Genomic DNA, 8,816 nt, shown 5'->3' with positions numbered 1-8,816 from the left:
CCAAACTCGAAGCACATCAGTTAATCTAAGCACAAAATGGATTTGTCAAGCACAGAACCGCCCTGAAAACACTGTGATCATCCACACACATAAACTTTAAAGTGAGCAGACTATTTATTTATTTAATTAAATTGCAGCCCTTTGCGGTTTTATAATCCCACAAGGTTATATCGAGATTTCAAAAATGTGCCATGAGAAAAATTTTGGGGGGCATGAGCCACATTTCCAACTACAAATGATTCCCAACCATCAATGGGTAATGACAATGCACCAGCTCACCTAAAGTAGCAGCCACTGTAAGTCTCCAGCCCCTCAGCAACTGCACAGTAGATGGAGGTCTGTGCACCTTGCTTGGAGGGGTTTCATCAGTAGGAGGGCAGGAAAGACAACAGGGTACTAAGGAGAGGATGCCGTGTCGGCACGTAACTTCCCAGGTCAGTCTGGATTACTCCAGGATGAAGGGCGTACACTGTTACAGCAGAGCCTGATTTGAAGAAAAACAAGTCAGGAGTAATGTAATAACATTATTTAATACAAAATACAATATTCATTGGGTTATTGTTTTATAACCCAGCTTACCAAAGCATTTTTTTAGTTATGCTTGAACATGACTGATGTACTAATAATGAGAGCACAAACCTTTAACCCTCCTTGCTATCTCTCGAGTAAACAGCACGTTGGCAGGTTTGCTCTTACTGTAGCTGACTGAGGAATCGTATGGTACTTTGTTGAAGTTAAGGTCATCAAAGTGGATCTTACCTGTGAGACAGTAATTGAGCTGAAATATAATGCGCATTTAAGAACAGTCTCACATGACCTTCTGAAATAATAATGTGACTGAGGCTAACAATTCCTCATGTGTTTCACAGAAGAAAGTCCTATGGATTTAGAACAACATGAGGGTTAGGAAAATGATGAAAGAATTGTAAGTTTTGGATGAAGTATCCCTTTAATTGGTGCATCTTTACCTCCGTTGTGCGCAATGCTGCACACGTTTACAACTTGACTAGGAGTAGAGTTCTTCAGAATGTCCAGGAGCAGAACAGTCAGGAGAAAATGGCCCAAATGATTGACAGCAAACTGGGTTTCTTAGCCATCCTCCATAATGCTTTTTGGGCACATCATTACTCCTCATAGTATGACAATGGTGTTGTCCACAAAACATTGCAATAATTAATCAAAGCTAAAACCACAGTGTGATTTGTTGATAAGATCTGTTCTAAGGTCTCACCCACATTGTTAATAATTATGTCCAGTCGATCCTCAGTGGCAGTGTATTCATGTGGAAACTGACGAACGGAAAACAGTGATGCCAGGTCTAAGTGCAGAACTACTATATTGCCATTTCCTGTAGACCTGCGAATCTCTGCTGCAGCCTTTTCTGCTCTTGAAAGATCTCGACAAGCCATCACAAAAAATCACTTCATTGGAAAATAGTGTCCAAAAATTTTGATTATGCATTGTGACCATAAATCCTTAAAATCCCCCATAATGTTATTATTTCGTCTATCTTCATGAAGATCAATTGATGAACAGTGACAGTGTATTTACCTCTCATGGCCAAGTCATGTGTGGTCTCTTTTCCGATCCCTGTGTTGGCACCAGTAATGACAACTGTTTTCCCATCCAATCACACATGACAGCGCCTTACTCCACCTGCAATTCACTTTCTCAGCAGAACCAAACCTGATGTTGAAGAAAACTAATTATCTTCTAAATTCTCCAATTCAAGACCAAGGAAATTCTCCATGTAGTATTGGCAATCCTGATAAGCACAGTGGTCAAACATCCTGTGAATAATTATTGCTCTTTCAGCTGTGTCTTGGAAGCAGTGCTGAAGACCTAGATGTCTACCCTTAGATTTTATATAAAATCCTTAAGGTCCATGATGCAATAGTTCAGCAGGATGATTTTGAGTTTATTAGAAGTTCTCAGAACTGCAGCAAATGTGCCCAATTTCTATGAAACACCCTGCAACTTCGACAAATGTCCAACAATTTCAATTGGCATTCAAAATCTTCCTAACTCTAAAATTTCTGGAACTAGGCATGGCAGACAATGACACAAGGTCAATATTATTTTTTTAAAAAAGAAGCTTGCTTAAATGTTAAGTGCTGGGATTATGTCTTATTTGAGTCTACAAATCACAAGCATAATTCTTTCTTTCAGATTTCATTAATTTGTTTCTACAGTTATATTAATATATACTACAGATATTCTCCTTAATATATATTTAGGTTATGATGTTTAGGTGCTGTAAGTCTGTTTGGCTTTGCCATAGAGTTTCAATAAAAACAAATTGTATTAAATAAATATAATATTACAGTTTAATGAAAATACAGCACAGCCACACTGAATAGATTCCTCAAAAATCATTAAAATCCCTTAAATTACAACAAACTGAGCCACAAAATTGTACCTTCATCACTATAGCTTTAAAACTGTCTTAGAAATAATTAATGAAGCTAATAAAGCTCATCTACATGCCTTTTTTCCCCATTCTATAATAACCTGAGAAAAACAAACAGTAGGCTAATAAACTCTTTTGTTCATTACTAAGAAATGTTGTTCACCAAAAGTTAACATAAGAGTGAATGATAATAATAACTGTGATCGCAATTACTGTGCAGCGTTTGGCTAGACGATTTGACTTCGGTTCCTCCCACAGATGAATGACTGAGATATATACATTTCATCAGTTGTGATGAGTAGTCAGCTCTGCTCTCATTATATTTTCTCTTCCATAGTACTAAACTCCACTTTTCAAAAGCTGTTGTTTCAACTGCACAGTCACAGTCAATCTTAGTGAGTGCTAACCCATCAAAGCACCCTTCATTTAAGGCTGGGTTAAGGTTTTATAAGAAGATTAAGCCAAGATCATGTTAGACTACAGGGATTCTGGTCAATCAGAATTGTGAATAACAAAAACAGCGATCAACACAATTTCCTGATTTAAATATTGTAGATTTGGTTAATGCTGTATAAGGCTAGATGGCAGTTTTTTATATTATCTGCAAAGATCACCAATGTGACATGATATGGGACACGATTAGTCAGACAAGACGTAATCACTTGGAAAGTTTTGTTAGAGGTGTGTAAAAGATCTCTACTTGTCTAGGTAAGAATGAAGCAGGAGCCAGGTGCACATCCAACGTTAGACATTTATTAAACAAAGCACATACATAAAACATTGACGAACATACACAGCGTCGTTGCTTCTCTCTCTCTCTCTCTCTCGACTGCAGCTCTGGTAGCGGCTTTATCCCTCGCCCGCCGTAATCACTAACAGCTGTGCAAGATCTTTCGCCCAAGGCGTTCTCGGCCTTGAGCCACACCATCATCGGGCGAGCCTATTGTTCATCGGGAAAGAAGGAAGCCAAAAAGACTTTAATTACAACTTAAACACAACACAAACACACACACACACAGCGGCTAAGTGCATCTCTCTCTCTCTCTCTCTCTCTCTCTCTCTCTCTCTCTCTCTCTCTCTCGAACTGACGTCCCCATCTCCTCACTCTCCCGGCTGATTCAGCACCGGGCGTCCCGGCCACGCTCTTCATCACAAGGTGGTTTTGCTTAACATATAGTTCACCCCAAAATGGCAATGAGCGTGTTTACATACATACCAATATGCTGATAACTCCTAAAAATCTGCTTATTTGAAGAAAAAAAACAAACAAACTTGAAAACCTAAAATAATCGTGTTATTTTCCGCTATTGATGTCAAACCATGAAGAGGCATGCGCACATTGGATGAGCCAGTAACAATGGCGGTGAAGGTGTTTACATGCAACACCAAATTGCTGTAATGGGCAAAAATATACCTGTTCCGATCAGTTTATTCTTATGCCGTTTATGACTTTTCAAAGTTAAAGGATAGGCATAATGCATTTATGAATAGCTATACATTCACAAATATACGTGTAATCTTGAACGTGCATAACGCACTCAGGTGACTTACTTCCGTGGAACACAAAAGGCGATCGATGGTCGGCTTGTTAGCCTCAGTCACTATTCACTTTAATTGCATCTTTTTCCATACAATGGAAGTGAACGGTGACTGAGGCTAACAAGCCGACCATCGCCTTTTGTGTTCCAATAGTCATAAATGATAGAACAACAGTGAGAAAATTATGACAGAATTTTCAGTGTGTGTTACTATCACTTCAAATGAGATTTTATGAATTGAATGTGTTAACTTTTTTCTTTCTTGTTACAAAATAATTGTAATTTTTTTAAGAAAATCCCCACTTTTGTTAAACACTGTTAATCCTGCAATTGCATATGACCTACATTTGTTTTGAACACAGGATGGAGTCGTAGGTAAGATAAATAGTTATCATTCTCTGCAACTCCGTCTTTATATTTGCCAACCGTTTGTTGTGTAATGTGTGTCTATGCGAAGTAAGTTGTTTGTTTAAACTCCCCTAAAAGCAGCTTTTCCACCGATTTTTTTAAGCAATAAAATCAATAGAAACATTATGAGATGCTTCTCTGTATAGTTATGTTTGGTACATTCTTGGAATAAGAGCGATGTTGGCTTTCGCAGAAATGTAAAAGGAACGCGATGTTGTTGAAGGTGCTCACCTTGAAGGGGCCGTTTAGTTCAGTGCGTTACGTTCACTGTGTTTGTCGGGTGTAAAGTGATACTATTTATAGCACGGAAGGTATTTTTTATCAGATCATATACATAGAGTAGAAACATTTAATAAGGGTGAATGCATCTTTTCAAGCTTGACTTAGAATCCATAGTCGCCATCTTGGGAATAGTTGAAACAAAATCATCTGAAACAAAATGGGAACAAAATTATTTAGCGGGAAAACTGTTAGACTTGTAGCACTGGCATTCTTTGACTAAAAAGAGGGTTGAACGCCGCTTTTTTGTGTCATTAACACACAGAGACGATTTTGGATCTCTATCGGGGGTTTCCCACAAGTATGCATACTGTTTAGGGCAGTGCAAACTTCACTTTTATAATCGCGTTTCAGTCAATCGGTGCAGCAGATAACGACATCTGCTCTCACCGTGTGCAAAATTACGCAATGGCAGGAAGTAACAGATTATAAACTTGTATTCTATCTTGCACATATATATGTAACCTCAGTTCGCTGAGACGAAGGGTCCTTCAACACAACCTAGTTGAAACCTCTCTAGAATAATGCCAATATTCTAATATTGCTATGGTGTTTGAGCACCACCCTTTTAGGCACGAAGCTGTCTGCTATAATGCAAACACCATTCCTCAGGATTTTTAGACTGAGGGACAAAGAGCGCATCGCTCGCACCACAAAGAACTCTTGAGTCTTATAGTGCTGCCAGGATTCGCAAAGTCTCGTTCCCTTCGTCTTAGGGAACCGAGGTTACGTACGTTACTGAGACGTTCCCTTACGACTCGGTACGCATGACATTGCATTCTGATAATGCATATGGGGAACAGAATCCCATCACGTCGCACGACATAACCTCCCCAGAGAGGAAACATGACACCGCAGTCTAGTGGGACATCTACCGACATGAGTATGCCGCTAGTGAATTTCACTCATGGTCAGCCAGGAGGGGAACACTCCGAAAATATATATGAACTATGGTCATATGGTATGGATTAACAGTTTATTTAAAATGAAGAGCCTGTAACTTGGGAGCACAACGGACCGAATACAGGTGCTTGAGCAAAGTGACAGGGAGCCTGTACTTAAAAAGTGAGGCATAAGTATATATTTGGCCAATAAAATAGAGAGATAGAGAGGACTTGTTTTGAAAGAGATGTTATGTCTAGGTTGTAAAACCTTACAAATGTTTGAGCAGACCATCCTGCTTCAAACATATATGTGTTGTAAGCACACACTGTTCGTCCATACCCTTGGGGAGGCCACGCCTTTAGTTGAGTGTACTTTAACACCAATCAGGCAATTCGCACCTTGCGACTCGTAAGCCAGGATGACTGCATCAACAATCCAGTGAGAAAGTCTTTGTTTGAAGATGGATATTCCTTTCGTTTGTCCTTCATAGCACACAAAGAGTTGGTCAGACAGTCTAGTGTGTGCGCTCAACATATGTGTGTAATGTAAATCACCAACCCATATTACTGAGGCCAAGGCCAACAGTGATGCGGTCTTAAGAGAAAGCACACACAATTCAACATAGTCCAGAGGTTCGAAGGAAGGCCCCACGAGCACTTTTAGGACCAAGTTAGGTCCCAAGTTGGGGCTGTAGCCAGGCGAGGGGGATTTAGCTGCCCCGCCCTTTAGGAGTTATGATTAAATCATGTTTTCCTATGGAGGTGCCAGTTTCAGGTGCGTGTTGCGCAGATGTAATCGGCACATAAACTTTGAGCATAGACGGAGTGAGCCCTGCATCCGATCGCTCTTAAGAAATGTACGAATTTCAGGTATGGGTCAGTTCACTGGGTCTTTGCCATGTGAAAAGCACCAATTAGTGAATACATTCCATTACAGTGCGTAAAGGCATCTCGTAGATGTGCTCTAGAATGTAAAATGGTGTTCATAAACGGCCGAGCCAATTCTGGCTCATCCGCTGTGCTGCGTTCAAAGGCCACATGTGTAGGCTTCACAGCTCTGACTGGGGATCCTAAATATTACTGTATTTCCATTTACAGTATAATTACAATTTTTATCTTTAAATAAAATAAAATTTATAATTTAAATGTTATTTAATTAAGATTTCATTTGTAATTTTTTATTTTTTTTTCAAATTTAAACTACATTATCTACCTGTAAGAAAATCTAATTATGGTACAGCACCAACCCCCCCCCCACCTAAAAAAAAATCACAATTACTCATGCACATAATTGAACTTTTATTGTCGTTGTTGAACATTTACTAAGTAAAACGAGATCTTAAAATTCCTCTCCTGGGTATCTGTAATGTAACATGGCTACAGCTTACACATTTTTAAAGTGAAACAAGCCATAATAAAATGTTGTTGTTACTTTTTTAGTAATTTTGCCAATCAAAGTCAACAATCTCTCTGATGAGAGATGCCACGGGGAGATTCAGGCTGATGCTTTTTCTTTGCCCTCTTTCCAGATTTTTTGCAAATGTGTGCCTTTGCTTGGCATTTGGTGCCATCAGGGTTGATTCTCAGAATGAACATGCAAGCACAAGAAAACATTTATTATTTCTCAAACCAGTGTTTCTCCAACTGTCATAACTCTGTAATTTATGCACTTTGGTGCCAATAAAATCAATACTGAATACCTACCGGTAAAGTACATCATTAATTGATAATTCATGACATTGAAATCACTGAAGCTCAATCCATTATAACAAATTATATTTTGGGTTACCTTATGCTGCAACCCTCATTTGGAAAAAAATTTGCATTTTAAAAAATATAAAAAAAGATTTTGAGACTCACTTATTAACCTTACTACTGTACATGTGGGGAAAAAAAGTATAGCAACCTCAAAGAAAGGCCCTGGCTGAACAGCAGATGCATACCCAGGATGTTCTTATTTTGAGGCAACAATGCTTACCACTGAGCTGCCCTTTTTCAGCCTAGACAGGTTGGCATTACCACAAAATCAAAGTCCATTTTCCAACCAATACACTTCACATCAAAGGAATTTGACTGCATGTTTTTATTCATTGTTTTCAATGTGCTTACACAGGAATTTATATTATATTTTATGAATAAAATGAATATATAAAAGTGGATTTACCCTAACCCTAATTAGGAATATAAATTCTGCACAATTTGTAGTCACGCTGTCATATAACAATTGGTGTAAAGAATCTCTGTGTTTCCTGCTAATGTGGGATGTGAAATATGATTTCACATGAAAATGTTTTTTACAGTTGGGAAAAGGGCAGGTAACCTTTTTCCCATCTCTTATATGCCATTTTAAATGGTCACACAAGCTAAGCAAATTGGAAGATGTATGCTTGCATCCCTGACAAATCACTGCATCCATTTGAACAGGTCTACAGCTAACATTTTTGGCCTGTGTGTGCTTCCGACACATGTGTGACTTTAGCACAGACAGAGTCACTGCAAGGACAAGTTGGCAAACCACAGCCAAACCTAGATTTAGCCAGGTTCCTATGCATTTTGATATGGTGGTAAAACCTGGAAAGCGTTCGCACAGATAAATTACATTGTTTGCACACAAATCGAGCGGTCATCTTGACAGTAACCACTAACTAGTTGCTCGAAAAATATCAACCATGAAACGTAATGTTATGAAAGGCTGCTGATTTAATGGCAACGTTTTAATATTAAAATCAAATAACGTTGGTTTAATTGCCTGTATCTTTATCTTATGTTTGTCTGCTTAACTTACCGTTACGACTGCAATCACCAGAAAAGACACCTCCAATCTTGGAATCGAACATGATCCAGAACACAATCTTTAAAATAAAAACAAAGATGCACTTGAAAATACTGTCTCAAAGTAAAAAATGAATTGAATAAATAAAATTAAATAAAACTCTTAACTCATTAAGTTAAACACTCCTCCTGATTAGCTAACGTTAAAGCGGCAGAGGAACACACAAAAGTTGTGTTTCACTGTTTAACTAAGGTTTTCTTCAGCTAATTTATTTGATATTAACTTATTCACCAGTTGATGATATCGCCGTTATGACTGCAATCTCCGACAACTCCCAGCCAACAGCTAGAAAAATGGGCGCCAAAAAACAAAAAGTGACTGTTATAATACTCAGCGTAAGTCTCTTTGCTCCAGTGACTCACGTTAGTATGCTGTTAACATTACAAGTCAATACATTTGAAAATGTCTCAGTTTTATATAACAAAATATATACAATATAATAATACATACAATATACTAACCTT

The 8,816-nt window shown here is 38.3% G+C and overlaps 1 pseudogene; it reads right to left on the bottom strand.

Moving 5' to 3' along the window:
• Nucleotides 1–275: 275 nt before the first annotated feature.
• LOC127650094 (retinol dehydrogenase 12-like) lies at nucleotides 276–3,338 on the bottom strand (annotated as a pseudogene).
• Between the last annotated feature and the right edge of the window lie 5,478 nt (nucleotides 3,339–8,816).

Source organism: Xyrauchen texanus, chromosome 10, assembly GCF_025860055.1.
Source record: "Xyrauchen texanus isolate HMW12.3.18 chromosome 10, RBS_HiC_50CHRs, whole genome shotgun sequence".
Taxonomy (NCBI): Eukaryota; Metazoa; Chordata; class Actinopteri; order Cypriniformes; family Catostomidae; genus Xyrauchen; species Xyrauchen texanus.
This window is presented reverse-complemented; position numbering and strand designations above follow the sequence as displayed.